Source organism: Chiloscyllium plagiosum, chromosome 10 (assembly GCF_004010195.1).
Source record: "Chiloscyllium plagiosum isolate BGI_BamShark_2017 chromosome 10, ASM401019v2, whole genome shotgun sequence".
In the NCBI taxonomy this organism is placed as follows: Eukaryota; Metazoa; Chordata; class Chondrichthyes; order Orectolobiformes; family Hemiscylliidae; genus Chiloscyllium; species Chiloscyllium plagiosum.
In genome coordinates this window covers 14729407-14747010 of record NC_057719.1, presented here as the reverse complement: position 1 = coordinate 14747010, position 17604 = coordinate 14729407, and the positions used below count along the sequence as shown (strand labels likewise).

At 41.5% G+C, this 17604-nt stretch overlaps 1 long non-coding RNA gene across 1 annotated transcript; it reads right to left on the bottom strand.

Annotated features, from left to right (window-relative positions):
* Nucleotides 1–6423: 6423 nt before the first annotated feature.
* Nucleotides 6424–11255, bottom strand: LOC122553953. Its single transcript, XR_006312872.1, has 3 exons — nucleotides 11147–11255; nucleotides 9653–9802; nucleotides 6424–6716 (listed from the first exon to the last, which is right to left on the bottom strand). It is a non-coding gene; the product is annotated as an uncharacterized LOC122553953 (long non-coding RNA).
* Nucleotides 11256–17604: the final 6349 nt, after the last annotated feature.

Here is a 17604-nt window from a genome sequence, read left to right as displayed (position 1 = left end):
CCATGTCAACCAGATATCTAAATTATTCTAGTACCATTTACCAGCACTTGGCTCATATCCCATTAAACCCTTCCTATTCATGTGCCATCCAGATGCCTTTTAAATGTTGTAATTGTACCAGCTTCCATCACTTCCTCTGGCTGCTCATTCCACACATGCACCAACCTCTGTGTGAAAAACTTGCTCCTTCGCTCCATTTTAAATATTTTCCCTTTCACCTTAAACATATGCCCTCTGGTTTTGAACTCCCCTACCCCAGGGAAAAGACATTATCTATTTACCTTATCCATACCCCTCATGATTTTATAAATCTCTATAAGGTCACCCCTCAGCTTCTGTGCTCCAGGGAAAACAGCCCCAGCCTACTCAGCCTCTCCCTATAGCTCAAACGCTCCAACCCTGGCAACATCCTTGTAAATCTTTTCTGAAAACTTTCAAATTTCACAACATGATGAAAGTTTGAGAAGTGTGTGGGAATCCAAAAGATTTTGACCTTGATCCATGAGTCACTAAAAGTTAGCGTGCGAGTATAGCAAGGAATTCGAAAGGCAAATGGTATGTTGGTCTTCGTATCAAGCAGATTTGGAAAAAGAAGATCCTACTGACGACACCCTAGCTTTTCCCCTCCAACACATACACACACATGCAGACACTTGCACGCAGACACACAGACACACACACACACATGCAGACACGCAGACATACAGACACACACACGCAGACACACACATGCACAAACGCACATACACACAGACATTTCTTGCATCCTATCTTCACTTTACTACCATCGGCAACTCTGTTGTCTTTGTTTCTGAACCCCATACAGCCTGTTCCAATTGCCCCTTTGTTTACAGCATTAATAACACAATCTTCCAACCACCTCCATTTTTGAAACAGTCATATTTGACTCAAAATCTTCATTCTGTTACTTTCTCCACAGATTTGTAGCATCAACAGTATTTTGACTTTGTGTTAATAAGGTGTACAGTATTCATTAATAGGGACATAAAGCACAAGAGCAGAACTTCCACAAGACACTGATTAACCTCAGCTGGTCTATTGTGTGCAGTTCTGGGTACCACGTTGTAGGAAGGATATACCTGCATCGGAGACAGTCCAGAAGAAGTTTTCAAGCATGGTTCCAGTTATGAGACATAAGGAAAGATTATGAGGAAGATTGGATGAGTTGGGGCTGTTTCCACTGGAGAGTGGGAAGGCTAAGAGGACTTTTGACAGAAGGTTTCAAAGTCGTGAGGGGTCTGAATACAATGAATAGGGGAGAAACTGTTCCCACTCAGAAATGGACTGACAACCATAGGGCACAGTTTTAAAGTGTTTTGCATAAGAAGCAAATGCAATGTGAGAAAAAGCACATCAATGTCTCTGCTTCCTCAGGAGGCTAAGGAAATTCAACGTGTCCACAAAGACTCTTATCAATTTTTATAGTTGTACCATAGAAAGTGTTCTGTCTGGGTGTATCACAGGTTGGAACAGCAACTGCTCTTCCCAAAATGGCAAGAAATTACAGAGTCATGAACACAGCCCAGTCCATCACACAGACTAGCCTTCCATCCATTGACTCCATCTATACTTCCCACTGCCTCAGGAAAGCTGGTTGCATAATCAAAGCCCCCTCGCACTCTGGTTATACTCCTCTATCGTCGAGCAGAAGATATAAAAGTTTGAAAACATGTACGAACAGATTCAAGAACAGCTTCTTCCCTGCTATTATCAGACTTTTGAATGGACTTCACAAATGTTAACTCTGATCTCTCTCTGCACCTTCTCTGCAGCTGTAACATTGTATTCTGTGTTCTATTCTGCTACCCCGATGCAATTTGTATGGTACAATCTGCCTGTATAGTGTGCAAAACAACACTTTCCACTATATCTCAGTACATGGGACAACAATAAATCAAACTGAAACTGAAACTCAAACATCCTTTTTTCACTCAGCAAGCTGTTAGAATCTGGAATGTATGTTAATGTGGTGAAGACAGGTTCAATTAAGGCATTCAAGAGGGCATTGGATGAATATTTAAATAGGACGGGCTGCAGGAACTGTGGGAATAAGGCAGGAGATTGGTGCTAAACTAAAATACTCAGAGACAGTGCAAACATGATGGGCCAAATGTCTTCTTTCTATACTATGGCAGTTCTGTGATTTTTAACTCATGCCAGCCTCACACATACTTGAGCCCCTTGCTGAGGGGCGCAGTCACTCAGGAGTGCATCTAGTCCTGGACAGAAAGCTGTAATCGTCATAGGCAGCGCAAACCTTTCAGGTTGTCTGCATGCAAGCAAGCAGGCCAGGTTTAATAGTCCATTGCAATCCCCTTGAGCTGATTTTCAGCCTCCCACCTCACCCCCAAAGAATACTGTGCAAGGAAATGAAAATACAAATTAAATTAAAATATGAACTACAGCCCAAGATCCATGAGCTGAATTTGGCAACTCAAACCACTGGGGGAATGGGACATGTGTCACAATATTTGTAACATGGGGTCTTTCACAGAACGTCCATTGTGTATATGTTAGTCCAATTCCAGCTTATTGACCCTTGCCCTTTTACAAGGCATGGATTTTAAAAGAAAACTAGACTTCTCCCACTTCCTTCTCTAATCATTCCCTTGTTGATTTCTCTCGGTTACATGTATAATTTAGTTTCCCATTAACATGCCACTTCCCAACTTCCTGACCAGAATTCCTACAATGTTTGTTTGAAGCAACTCAGTGATTGTTAAACACAGTCAGCAATAACTCATTGAAACAACACTTGGCCCTTCCCTCAGATAAAAGCTGACAGTGTTGAAAATATTCAGCAGGTCTGGCAGCATCTGAGGAACGAGAAATAGAATTCTTATTTCACGTCAAATCTGCCTCTTCTTCAGACGTGAAGAAAGGAAGAAAATTGATGGATTTAATGCTGGGCTAGTGGTTAACATTTTACGTCTGGTGTCACTTCATCAGAACTGTTCTAAAAAAGGGTTACTGGATTCAAAATGTTGACCATGCTTTCTTCCCACAGATGCTGCCTGACCTGTTTTTATTTCAGGTATCCAGCATCCACAGTTCTTTGTTTTATTTCAACAAAAGAGAATCCAACAATCTCCTTGATATTTAATAGCATTGGCTTCACTGAATGCCCCATTATCAACATCTTGGGGGTTAACATTGTCCAGAAACTGAACTGGACTTGCCATATGGCTAGGTAGGACAGTTCAAGAGGGCGGTGCCGAGTCAGGGGGTTGGGTCTGGGATAAGGTGGGGGCAGAGGAAATGAGGAAACTGGTGAAATTGACATTGATCTCGTGTGGTTGATGGGTCCCAAAGGGGAAGATGAGTCTTCCTCCAGGCATTGGGTGGCTAGAGTTTAGCGGTGGAGGAGGCCAAGGACTTGCATGTCCTTGGTGGAGTGGGAGAAGGAAGACTGACTCAACACGAACATATACTTCAAACCCACTGACTCCCACAGTTACCTGGACTGTACGTCCTCCCACCCTGCTTCCTGTAAAAACGTTATTCCTTATGCCCAATTCCTCTGCCTCTGCCACATCTGCTTCCAGGAGGACCAATTCCACCACAGAACATACCAGATGGCATCCTCCTTCAAAGACCACAATTTCCCCTCCCATGTTGTTAATGATGTCCTTTAGCACATCTCCTCCACTTCATGCACCTCTGCCATTGAACCCTATCCCTTCAATCGCAACAAGGACAGATCCCCTCCCATAACGGTCTTCATCTTTCCTTCCACCAACCTCTGGATACAATACATCATCCCCTGCCACTTCTGTCACCTACAAACAGACCCCACCACCAGGGATATATTTCCCTCCCCACGCCTATCTGTGTTCCTTAGAGACCATTCTTTCCGTGACTCCCTTGTTAGGTCCATGCACCCCCACCAACACACTGTCCATTCCCAGCACCTTCCCCTGCCACCACAGGAATTGCAAAACCTGCACACACACCTCTCCCCTCACCTCCATCTAAGGCCCCAAAGGATCCTTCCACATTCGACTAAGATTTACCTGTACATCCACACATGTCATCTACTATGTCTGTTGCTCTTGATGTGGTGTCCTCTACATTGGAGAGACAGGTCACCAACTTGTGGAATGTTTCAAAGAACATCTCTAGAACACAAGTACCAATCAACCCCACTGCCATGTAGCCGAACACTTCAACTTCCCCTCTCACTCCACCAAGGACATGCAATTCCTTGGCCACCTCCATTGCCAAACTCTAGCCACCCAATGCCTGGAGAAAGAATGCATCATCTTCCGTCTTGGGACCATCCAACCACATGGGATCAATGTTGATTTCATCAGTTTCTTCATGTCCCCTCCCTCCACCTTATTCCAAATCCTATCCTCTAACTCAGCACCACCCTCTTGAACTGCCCTACCTTTCCATCTCCCTTCCCACCTATCCACTCCGACCTATCGCCATCACCTCCCACCTTTATCTACCTATTGCATTCTTAGCTACCTTCCACCCAGCACCACCCTTCCCATTTATGTCTCAGCTCCCCTCCATTCCTGATGAAGAGCATATGCTCGAAATGTTGACTCTCCTGCTCCTCGGATACTGCCTGACTGGCTGTGCTTTTCCAGCACCACACTCTTTGACTCTGATCTCCAGCATCTGCAGTCCTCAGTTTCTCCTCGCCATATAGCTACAAAAGCAGATCAGAGCAGTGTCATCTTCTGACTCCCCAAAGCCTGTCCACCATCTACAAGGCACAGGTCAGGAGGATATTGGAATACTCCCCACTTGCCTGGATGGGGCCTGTTCCAACAACACTTAAAAAACTTGAAAACATCCAGGACCAAGCTGGCTGCTTGATTGGCAGCCCATCTAATAGCTTCAACATTCATTTTCTCTGGCACTAATGCACTCTGGCAGCAGTATGTACCATATACAAGACTCACTCAGCCTCCTTCAACAACCTGAAACCTCTATCACCTAAAAGGACCAAGGCAGCAGATACATGGGAACACCATCCTCTGCAAGGTACCCTCCCAGCCACTCACCATCTTGACATGGAGCTGGATCACCTTGTCTTCAGTGTCGCTGGGTTAATGTCCTGGAATACCCTCCCTAACAGCATTGTGGGTACAGCTCATAGATGCTGCAGCTCACCACCATCATCTCCTGGACAATTAGGGAATGACCAGTAAATGATGCCGGTGATGCATACATGCCCATGAATTATTTTTTAAAAACGACACATCTCGTCAACACCAAGTGTGGACCAATCCAATGGAAGTGAGGATTTTTGTAAAAAATAGTCTTCATTTTGTTCACTATTATTGGACGGAATTTTATGAATTGTGTCATCCAGCTTCACTTATTTGATGGAAGCCCTTTAAAAGGAGAACCTGAGTAAAGACAAATGACCATCAGGAATATTCCCAACTTAGTTTCACAGTGGTATTAATACTTTGGAACTTCAGTGAGAGGTAGAAGTATTTTGATTTTCTCTCAAGGATTCTTAATTCCTGGAGACCACACATTGTTTGCGGCTAACAAGACATATCTCAAAGCCTTAACGAGCAGTATGCAATAATTCTGATGAATGACATTTGCTCTGTTAAAGTACAGCAATTTCTTTTAGGTTGGCTCTTGTTGAAGTTCAATTAAAGTCACCCAAAATGCAAATTTAATCTTTGCAGTACAGTTTTGTAATGCCCTGATGGTGTTGTCAGTAAAGATTGGCTACACCTTAAAAACTGAACTCAAGGGATGATCAGATGACATGTCAGCTCTCCTTTCGATTATGTTCCTGACAGTCACCAGTCGTGTGGCAGCGAGTTGAGGACCTCGTCAATGAGGTCAACACCCTACCTGTAGGCCAGCATCAGAACTTCTCCAAGATTCTTCCAATTAAATTTCTGTTTCTGGTTGGGCATCTTCCAACACCAAGAGATTTTCTTTTTTTCTGACGTTGGTTTTAACATACACGTAGTAAAATACTTCATGCTGTGACAATTCAGTTAATCGATAAGTGTTGATTTTTTAAAAGAATATATTCATGTAATAAGGCCAACGCTGGCAAATTGAAACATTCTGTTGAAAAGATGTCAATTAACACTTGGCTAAGTACTAAGGCTCATGAAAGAGAGATTTAATGTTTCTTTTTCTTTATTCGTTCATGGCATAAGGGTGTGTCTGGCTAGGCAGCATTTATTGCCCATCCCTTATTGGCCAGAGAGCAGTTAAGAGTCAACTACATCGTTGTAGGTCTGGAGTCACATGTAGGCCAGATGAGGACAGCAGTTTTCTTCCCTAAAGGGCATTAGTGAACCAGATGGGTTTTAAATGACAATCAGCAATAGGTTCATGGTCATCATTAGATTCTTAATTCCATGTATTTATTGAATTCATATTCCACCATCTGACAGTGATGTGCTTTAGGATATCTTTAACAGCTTAAAGCCAATATACAAATGCCTCACACTATAATCTGGTCTCCAGTCTGGCTTTTGCCCAGACCTTTAGCTGGTGAGCCATCAGATTGTTGAAAGCTGCTGTTTGGTTTGCCTTAACTTTGCTGGTTTTCCTCTACTGTTGATGACTGAGTGTTACAGACTGTCCCATTCCAAAGTTCAGGCCTGAGGGATGCACTGATGATTGAGGTAGCTGTTGCAAAAGTTCAAAAGGGAAAGACCCATTATCTTGAGCCCTCTTGCCAATTATATACTGAGGAGCTGGAAACAGTGTAAAATCTCTTGAGTTGAATACATGCTTGACACAAAATTCAAATGCACATTTTAAATATAATCAGCAATGGCAAACATAGTGAATGAAGCACCTCACGTAATGCATATGACTGCACTTAATCAATTCATTATATGTAATGTACTTTGCACATTTCATAAACACAATATATTTTCACAGAAAAAGAAGAATCTTGGCTGATATACCTCACCCTTTAGAATTATCCTTATTTTACAAACTTCTGCAAGCCTCTGTTCTTCCTTCTTTGTGTAAACATTTCAATAATGCTACAGTTTTTTTAATCTTCAACTCACCGGGACAACTCACATTAAATTACATCGTAAAGCAAAAACAATAATTAGACTGTATGAGAGGAAAGTGCTGATTGGTTTGCAAGCGGACTCTAATTGGTGAAGGTGTTGCCATGGAAAATGCACCAGTTAGATAAGAACTGACAGCGGACTGCCAAACTTGGATATTGGTAACCAATAATTAGTCTTTGCTCAGCCAGTATAAATGTTGTTTTCCCTTTACATTTGTTTTTTTTTTGACAAATTGTCTGACAAATGCGATGTGAAAAGCGTCAACAAGATTGGTCAGGCCAATTGGCTAGGTTTTGGAATAATGCATGCAATTCAGGTCTCTCTGCTGTAAGAAGAATGCTGTGAAACTTGAAAGGGTTCAGAAAAGATTTACAAGGATGTTGCCAGGTTTGGAGGATTTGGGCTATTGGAAGAAACTGAATAGTCTGGGGCTGTTTTGCCTGGAGCTTCGGATGGGTGACTTATAGAAGTTTATAAAATCATAAGGGGCATGACTAAGGTAAATAAACAAGATCTTTTCCTCAGGGTGGGGGAGTCAAAAACTAAATGGCATAGAAGGTGAAACTGAAAGATTTAAAAGGGACCGAGGAGGCAACTTTTTCATGCAAAGTGTTGTGCGTGTATGGAATGAGCTGCCAGAGGAAATGGTGGAGGCTGGTACAATTACAATATTTAAAAGGCATCTGGATGGATATATGCATAGGAAGGGTTTAGAGGAATAAGGGCCAAATGCCGGCAAATGGGACTAGATTAATCTAGGATATCTGGTCAACATGGACGAGTTAGACGGAAGGGTCTGTTTCTGTGCTACACATCTCAGTGACTCCATGACGCTAGTTTATTCAAAGATCCTGTTTCAATACTAGCAAGGACCTATAAGTATTTATTCTTCGTTCTGAAATTCAGACATGGACCTGAGAACCATCTAGGTAATAAATACCATATACCAGTAGTTTTGAGAAAACATTTATGCTGTCATCAAACTTCCTGCAACACAGCACATGGATCTTAAACAGTTTCCTGAGCTTATATTTCATGCAAGTTTAGAAAATTGTTTATGAGTCTCTGACAGCTAGATCACCCATAGTTTGCTTTTCTCTTGCTCCATTATATGAGTGCTCACCTTGGAGCCTTTCTTCATATCTCATGAGGTTTTATGAACCTCCAACCAATTTCATTAGGTGCTGGAGCAGGGTTAGTCATTGCTCAAATGCTACCTTGAGGTTAGTTGGTTCAAGGTTATACCATTTTGTCTTTCCTTGACTACAACTTTGAGGCCCTGAAGGACGTCCTCTGTAAAGCATGCTTTTCACTGCTGCCTAATAGCTTTCATTATAGAACTGTTGTAGGAACAAAATGGTATGGTTTGTACGCTCTGCCTGAAGGCAATTCTTTGGCTAATTAACTGCTGATGCTTCATCCTGAACCAGCATTAACTGTTGCATTATTGCATTTGCAATTCATTACAGAGCTCTAGGCTAGTGCATGCTAATTATTATGACTAATAACAGAATACACTCATCACTATGAATTGGAGAATTAGAATGGGCAACATCAATCAAGTAACTGCATCGGTGGATTCTATGTTTTAAACATGTTAAGAACATATTCTGGCCTTAATGAGTCAATAACATATAATGCACACTTTTAAAAGATTTTAACAGATGAGTTAAAGAGCCATAATTATTTTATTGCAATGGGACAAGGTGATATTGAGGCATATGGGGTGACACGTTGGCTCAGTGGTTAGCACTGCTGCCTCACAATGCCAGGGACCTAGGTTCAATTCCAGACTTGGGTGACTTCCTGTGTGGAGTTGGCACATTCTTCCCTTGTCTGTGCAGGTTTCCCCTGGCTGCTCCCACAGTCCATAGATGTGTCGGCCAGGTGAATTGGCCTTGCTAAATTGCCCACAGTGTTAGGTGTATTAGTCAGGGGGAAATGGGTCGGTGTAGACTTGTTGGGCCAAAGGACCTGTTTCCACACTGTAGGGAATCTAATCTAATATCAATGTTGTGCATTTTTACAAAAATAAATCATTAATGGGATGGGGGCATCGCTGGCTAGACCAGCGCTTATTGTCCATCCTCACTTGCCCAGAGGACAGCTAAGAGTTGATCATGTTGTTGTGAATCTGGAGACACATGTAGACTAGACTCGGTAGGGATAGCAGATTTCCTTCCCTAAATGACATTAATTAACCAGATTTTTTTTTGAAAAAACAACACCCAATAGCAGCCATCATTACACAAAAACAAGCTTTTTATTCCAGATTTTTTTTTAGCTGAATTCAGTTCTCACCATCTGCCATGGTGAGATCCAAAGCCATGTCTTCAGAGGATTAATCTATGACTCATGGGCTTCTTGCCCAGGGATATTATCACTAAGCCATTACCTCTCAATTCTTCGTTTACCACCCAATTCCAACATTCAGCCCCCTCAGCCTAAATCAAATGAATAGACAAAATGTGGAGTTAGATTCCCACTAAAATCCACAACACTCAACCTCGGAAGACCCTCCATTGCACCTGAGTGAATTTCATCCTTTCCCATATCGAATATACTTCAGTATTTTTCATTAAGGTAAACAATTTGATACTCACATGTGATGAATTAGAGGCATCTTTGTGTTGGGAATGCATATCCAAGAGTAACTTGGAACTGCACAAAATCTTTTTAATGCACAAGACTTACATAAAGGCAGCAGGAACAACCTTTCATCACTTTGTCTTTCCTGGACTCCAACTCATGCCCTAGAACAATAAAGGCAATTTTCACTCACTATTCCAAGCAATAATGAGTTCTATTTTTCAATTAATTGGTTACAAGCAAGTAACCAACAATGTATTTTTGAAGTAAATTATGTTTTTAAGATTGCCACAATATGGGCTAGCCTGCCAAAGGTGAATTTACAATTTCACATGGACTTCCTTGGTCAAGATGAATACCAAGAATAATCAGCAAACTGAAAGGATGGAAAATATTATTTGAAAATCTCTTAGGTAGTTTTGTGAAAATATCAGTTTATCTGCCAAGTAAATAGAATAAAAGAAAAAATGTCTCCTTGGGGCCTAGCGCAAAAGGATGATGGCTGTTAGAGGCCAATCATTTTAGCCCCAGGACATCATTACATGGTTCATCAGGATAGTGTCCAAGTCCTAACCATCTTCAGCTGCTTCATAAAAGATTTTTCCTCCAACATAAAGTGGGAACATTCTGACGATTGCACAGTGTTTCGTACCATTTATGATTCTTCAAATACCAAATCAGTGTATGTTTGGGTACAGAAAAACTTCGATAGCTTTCAGGCTTGAGTTGAGAATGTGGCAAGTAACATTCATTTCACTTAGATGTCAGGCAATAAATATCTCCAACAAGAGAGAAACTAACCATTCTACCTTAGACACTCAATGGTGATACTGTTGCTGAATATCCCACCAATGTCGATAGTCAACATTGATGAGAGAATTACCCAGAAAAGCAATATAATTCTAAAGAAAAAAAATGAAAGAGCTGTGGAATGTGGAAATCAGATTAAAATCAAAAACAGAAATTGCTGGAAATACTCCACAGGTCTGGCAGCACCTGTGCAGAGAAATCAGAAAGGTCACTGGATCCGAAACTCTGTTAACTCTAACGTTTCTCCACAGATGCTGGCAGATCTGCTGAGTTTTTCCAGCGATTTCTGTTTTTGTTTTTGTTGCCAACAATATAATTGCCGTGTCTGTAAAAGAAGATCAGCAACAGAAGCTCTGCAATGAGTAACTCACATTTGAGTCCCCGAAACCATTTCACCATCTGTAAGGTGCAAGTCAGGAGTGTGGTAGAATACTGCTTACTTGCCTGGATGAGTACAACTCCAACAGCTCTCAAGACATTTGACACCATCCGAGTAAAAGGTTGCCGCCTTGATTGACACCCCATCCACCATCTTAAACATTCACTCCGTTTATCACTAACATATCGTGGCAGCAGTGTGTGTTATCTACAATTCACATTGCAACAACTCACTAAGATTCCTTCAACAGCAGCTTCCAAATTCACAACCTCACCAATTTAAAAGAACACCATGGAAATACCAATACCTTCAAGTTTACCTTCAAGTCACACATCATCATGCCTTGGAGTTAAAGTATTCCTTCACTGTCACTCAGTCAGATATCTGGAACTCCCTTCCAAAGAGCACTGTGGATATGCCTATACAAGATGGACTGCAGTGGCTGAAGAAGCTGGCTTATAGGCAAATAGATTGGGTAACAAATACTGTCCTTGAAACAACACTCGCACGCTATGAATGAATTAAAAAACAACGACTGACAGATACATCGTGTCAGATTTGTGCTTGTGCCAAACTTTGCACAAGACATTCTAGGAATGTCACCAGAAGGAGTAACAGGCAGGTTTATGATTGTGTTTTGACAAATATTGAAAGAACATTCTTAATAAATGATACACTAGATGCAACAGATTCAAGGTTAATGTATTTTTTTTTGAAGATGCTCAACAAAACAGATTCCATCTTCATATTCAAAAAATACCTTGATATGCACTTGAACTGATCTATAATTGACAGAACTGCAGACCAAGAGCTGGCAAGTGGGACTAGGCTGGAGTTCACTTTCTGCTGTTTGACACATATGAACTAAATTGGAGAGCTTCGTTATATATTGAAAATGTTCTGCTTTTCTAATGTGCTTTGTGTTTGTTTGAAAAATCTGGGGTTATTGTGCAAGAGGAAATGTTTTGATATAGAAAGAATTGATTGACAGGAAACAAATAAAAGAGTGCTACAGGAATTTGTTTTTTTAAAAGTTACATCTCTGTGAAATGACTTGGATATTTATTATGTTCAATGTGCAGGTTGTTGATTTAGGCTTGGGCATTGGGTATACGAGCATGAATGGATATGCCAACTATTAAAAAGATCAAAAAAATCTTCAGAAAAACACAAAGAGCTGAATGGAACATGAAGGGCAGGTGGAATAATGTGGACAACAGTGAGGCAGTATATATTGAAAGAAAAAAAAAGGACTAGATATAATCTAAAGACACTGAAGACTTTGGATAAACAAAGGAACTTCCAGGATTTCTGAAAGTATAAATGAAATTAACTAAAACCACAAGAAATGTTATTATACTTTCAGTGTGAGCAAGAATTGAAAAGTAATTATGGAATTGTACAAAACATTTATTAGGCTTTATTAAAAGTATGATGCAATTTTGAGTTATGATAAAAAGGACATTCAAATCATGTACAATGTAAATTCACCAATTTAATACCAGGAATTCAGTTATGAAACGTGGGAGAAAGTATTAATGCAGAAATGTTTTGTTAAAGTGAACAGATTAAGGCCTGTTTCCTTTGGTTGGGGCATCAATGATGAAGGATCATCGGTAAAAAAAGCACGACGCTTATGAGAAGAGAATTAGCAGTTGTTCCTTCCATAGTGGGTATGGAATGTGTTGCCACTGGAAATGATTCACACAGTAACAATTTAAGACAAACTTGGCTAAACGTTTGAAGCAGGGGAGGTTACAGGGTTACAGGGAAAAAGACAGAGTGTAGAGCTGTAGAATTAACTTTGGATTGTTCTAGCATAGAGTTGGCACAGATATGGGCCAAATGGCTTCCTTCCGTGACCAAAACAAAGGAGTTACACCATGATTCAATACAAGATACTTCAGAGGCTGCAACCCCTGCCAGAGGGCACACTAAATTTCAAATATAACAGTTGGCATTAATGTGTTGCCTCTTGGCTTAGGGAAGCACGTTGATCACAGGCACAGACGCTACTCATATATAGAAATACATGACTCATAACTGCTGATAAGCACATTAGGAAAACACATTAGAGATAATTTTCCAAGTGCACAATGTGGCTGGGAACCCTGCCCGCTGGAAGTGTGCCTTTTACATAAGAAAATACTCAAACAGTTGCCCATACTGAGTGACGTATAAGCAATTAGGGACCACATGCACTTATGTACTGCCGTACAAAGCAGTCCCCAATGGGGTTCGTTCTTTCCACGGGCTAAATTATGCATGTTGTTGACAAAAATTGATATTTCAATTCAACAAATAGAAAACACTATTTAATCTAATGCAAATGTGCAAAAGCAATTTTAACTTTCCACAACAAAAAAAGAAACATTGCATCTCACCTCGAACGTGGTCGCTTGGTCAATACAATGTCACCATCATTTCCTACTTTGTTTTCCTTCTCTCTATTTCCGCACACCTTCATGGAAAGCACTTCTCAAAGGTAATGTTTCGAAATACAGAGCATACAAGTAGTTTTGTTAACAGTTGGAGAAGGATGTATTATCACTGGATCGTTAATCCAGAGGCCCAGGTAATGTTCTGGGGTGTCAGGTTCAAATTCCCCCAGGTCAGATGGTGGAATTTGATTTCATAGAATCATAGAGTCACAGAGATGTACAGCATGGAAACAGATGCTTCGGTCCAACTTGTCCACACTGACTAGATATCCTCGCCTAACCCAGTCCCATTTGCCAGCACTTGGCCCACATCTCTCTAAAGCAGGGGTGGGCAATTAATTCTTCCAAGGGGCCACATGAGAAACCTGAGTTGTGTTGGAGGGCCGAACTAACAATAAGTTGAACATAATTCTGCTCAATATTAATTTTCTCCCATTGTAAAAAGTACTAAATTATATAGTTTTGCACTCAAACTTATAATCAAAAGAATAAGGATATTCTGTTACAATAAAGACATGAAATTGTGGAATAGGTCAAATATAGAAGAAATAAACAGTAAAAACAATAATTTCAGTATTTCATTTTATTTTTTACATGTTAATCTCACAAACCAATAATGAAAAGTTGTTTCATTATTGTTCAGCATTACAAACAACAAACAACTTTATACAAAAAGCAATAAGTGCTTTTGATGTTTTTCAGTTCATTTTACTTGTTTAGTGTCAAAAATCCAGTCTGTTTTGGGCTTGAATAAGTGCACTGAAATCTGGGTGAATGTCTGAGGTGGAAATGCGAAGGACAGCTGAGAGGTGATCATCAGTGATAGAGGATCTGTATTTGGATTTGTTGAACGTCATCACTGAGAATGTTCGCATATATAGGTAGACCCAAAGAGGACTAGAATCTTCTAAACATGCCTCCTCATGTGTGGAAAGTTTTGCTCTTTGAGGGAAGAGTAAAAATCAAGCAGTGAGACTGACCTAAAGTACTCTGCCAGAAGTGTGTCAGACTGCAGGTCAGTGAGTTCAAGCTGAACATCACTAGGTGCACTCTCCACATTGCATGTAAATGGGGAAAAAAATCATGTGCATTTCATTCTCAACCGTTTTAAAGTCTTGAAATCGTCTCGAAAATTCACCATGCAGTGCTTCTAACATAGATGAGTACCTGTGGAGGTGATCAGCTGAAGGTGCGGCTTCCTTCAGTGTTGGCAAGTGGGTGAGAATATTGTCCTCCATTTTGCTTGAGAGAAGTTGCAACTTTCTCATAAAAGCCTTCACCGAGTTGTAACATTTCATGCACAAAAAGGCCCTTGCATTGTAGTTTCACATTTAGTTCATTCATAAGTGCAGTCACATCAACAGCAAAACCAAGGTCTGCAATCCAGTCTGCATCTGAAAGCTGTGGAATGCCATTCCCTTTCTTCACACAGAAATCTTGAATGTCTTCTCTCAGGTTCCATACACTTTTCAGCATTTTGCCCAGGCTGAGCCACCTGACAGCTGTGTGGTAGCCTATGTCACGATGTTCAGTCTCATTTTCCTCCAAAAGTGCAACAAACTGCCTTTGATTCAAAGCTCTTGCCCTGATGAAGTTAACTATTTTAGTTACAACATCAACCACATGACTTACATAACACTGACTTACACAACACTTCCTGATATATTATACAATGCAAAAATACCAATTTCTGTTCAGGATCAATTTCTGTCACTTTATCCTGCATTCTCTTTAAGAATCCAACATGTTTTCTCATTAGATTTGGACAACCATCCGCTGCCACACCGGCCAGCTTGCCCCATTTTAGTCCCAACGTGTCCAAACATGCATTTACCTCCATGAACAAATCATTACCAGTTGTTTTTCCTTTCATTGACTGCATGGCGGCCAGCTACTCCGTGATTTTAAAGTCCGTAGTTATCCCATGTACGAAGATGAGTAGCTGGCCTGTGTCACGTATGTCGCAGCTCTCATCCAGAGCCAAGGAAAAAAAGTCAAAGTTGACCGCTCTGTGCTGCAGCTGAAGCTCCAGATTTCTCGTGATGTCCCCAATCCTTCTCGTTACAGTGCGTCAGGAGAGGGGCACATTCTCAAATGCCTCCTTTTTCTCCAGGTACATTAGTTCTGCAGAGTCCAACAAGCACTCCTTAATAAACTCTCCATCAGAAAATGGTTAACTGTTTCTGGCGATTTTGTGGGATATGACATAACTTGTCTTGACAGCTGCATCTCTGGATATGTGAAGTTGAGTAAAAAGTCTTTGCTGGTTATGCAGCTTAGCTAGCAAAGCATCCGACTCCTTTGCCCGCTCTTGATCAGACAAATTGTTGTACTTCTCGGCGTGTTTGGTCACGTAGTGGCGATTCAAATTATAATCCTTGAACACAGCGACCTGTGCACCACAAACCAAGCACATGGCTTTACCTCCGATTTCTGGAAATGAATATCTAGCAGTCCACGTCTTGCTAAAAATGCGGCATTCCATATCAACTTTGCTTTTTTTTGCTTGAGCTGGCATTTTGAGGGCTAACCAGCAAGCATCACTTTTAGCTGTTACGCACGCACGTATGCACATACATGCGCATGTGCGTCCATATGTAAATTTTAAAAAATCATTTTCAGAACAAAAGCAACACAGTTGTATTGCGTGCATGGCATAAATACTTTTTCATTATGTTCTAATTTAAGATTGACCTCATGTGGGACAGCAACGACCAAAGGGCTGGACATGGCACGTGGGCCGTAAAATGTCCAGGTCTACTCTAAACCCTTCCTATTCATATACCCATACAGATGCCTTTGAACTGCTGTATTTGTACCAGCCTCCACCACTTCCGCTGGCAGCAGATTCCATACACGCACCACCCTCTGTGAGAAAAAGCTGCCCCTTAGGTCCCTTTTATATCTTTCCCCTCTCACCCTAAAACTATACCCTGTAGTTCTGGACTTCCCCCACTCCCCAGGGAAAAGACCTTGTCTACTTATCCTACTCATGCCCCTCATGATTTTACAAACCTCTATAAGGTCACCCCGCAGCCTCTGACACTCCAGGGAAAACAGCTCCAGACTATTCAGCCTCTCCTTATAGCTCAAATCCTCCAAACCTGACAACATCCTTGTAAATCTTTTCTGAACCCTTTCAGGTTTCACAACATCTGTCCAACAGGAAGGAGACCAGAATTGCATGCAATACTCCAACAGTGGCCTAACCAATGTCCTGTAGAGCGGCAACAGGACCTCCCAACTCCTGTACTCAATACTCTGACTAATAAAGGAAAGCATACCAAACATTTCTTCACTATCCTATCTACCTGCGACTCCACTTTCAAGGAGCTATGAACCTGCACTCCAAGGTCTCTTTGTTCAGCAACACTCCCTAGGACCTTGCCATTAAGTTTATAGGTCATGCTCCGATTTGCTTTTCCAAAATGCAGCTCCTTGCATTTATCTAAATTCAATTAAGAAAAGTTTGCCACTGCCTGCACGACCAACCTCTCACTAAAAGGTAAGTAGGGAAAGGAAAAAAAGAACTTAAAGTGAGAAAACAAGAAGAAAGAAAAGCGATTGGAGCAGATGAACTACAGCCAGGAGTCCTACTCTATGCCATCCAATTTTTTTGACACCTAATTACCCTCTGGGTAAATCACTGGGTCAAATTCCTGTTGTTCCCTCACTAATGGCATTGTGGGTCAACCCAAAGCAGGTGAACTACAACAGTTCAAGAAGGCACTCACCACCACCTTCTCAAGGGCAACTAGGGATGGGCAATAAATCCTGGCCTGTCAGTGAAACCTATATCTTGTGACTGAATAGAAAAACCATTACTGTATCCAATAGACTCAACTCTAAGAATCAACTCCCACTCTGCCAAGGACACGCAGGTCCTGGACCTCCTCCATCATCACTCCCTAACCACTAGACGCCTGGAAGAAGAACGTCTCATATTCTGCCTCGGGACCCTCCAACCTCATGGCATTAATGTGGATTTCATCAGTTTCCTCATTTCCCCTCCCTCCACCTTACCCCAGTTCCAACCTTCCAACTCGGCACCGCCCTCATGACCTGTTCCACCTGTCAATCTCCCTACCCACCTATCCGCTCCACCTCCCCTCCGACCCATCACCTTTACCCCTCCTCAATCTACCTATTGCATTCTCAGCTACCTTCTCGCCAGTCCCAACCACCTCCCATTTATCTCACCACTCCCTCGGCTCACAGCCTCATTCCTGATGAAGGGTTTTTGGCCGAAACGTCGATTCTTCTGCTCCTCGGATGCTACCTGACCTGCTGTGCTTTTCCAGAACCACACTTTGTACTCAACTCTAAGAAAGCAGAC